General features: G+C 39.7%; 1 protein-coding gene across 2 annotated transcripts in view; it reads right to left on the reverse strand.

Annotated features, from left to right (window-relative positions):
• Window positions 1-413, reverse strand: part of LOC107681488 (RNA-binding motif, single-stranded-interacting protein 2-like) — a 20,315-nt gene that overhangs the window by 11,727 nt on the left and 8,175 nt on the right. The window lies entirely within an intron of this gene.

Consider the following 413-nt stretch of genomic DNA (forward strand, 5'->3'; position numbering starts at 1 on the left):
AACTTTGCAGATATTTTTTATGCTCAAACAGCAACATTACAGACTAACTAAAGATGAAAAAGTGAAAAAGCATAATAGGACCCCTTTAAATGTACATCATCTCGATGCAGTCTGAGCGTGTTTGGCAAACGCTGGGATTATTCCTGAAATTATGACTTTCACTTCAACACCAAACGTATTTTCCCATTTTTATAACCAACTCATTAACTATCCTTTCTGCTTTGTCAAACTTCCCCATAAAGATGGCAAGTGTCAGAACTGGCAGTGAATCTCGTATGCCTCACATTCACAGTATTTCTGCATGTAAAGCTGGCCAAACACACACCTCCCACGCTTGGGAATGACTCTGAGGGAGATCTCCGTGCTGTAACCGGCCTCAGTGCTGCTGTATTTTTTTTTTTTTTTTTTTACGG

Source organism: Sinocyclocheilus anshuiensis, unplaced genomic scaffold (assembly GCF_001515605.1).
Source record: "Sinocyclocheilus anshuiensis isolate Anshui unplaced genomic scaffold, SAMN03320099.WGS_v1.1 scaffold2350, whole genome shotgun sequence".
NCBI classification, from domain to species: domain Eukaryota; kingdom Metazoa; phylum Chordata; class Actinopteri; order Cypriniformes; family Cyprinidae; genus Sinocyclocheilus; species Sinocyclocheilus anshuiensis.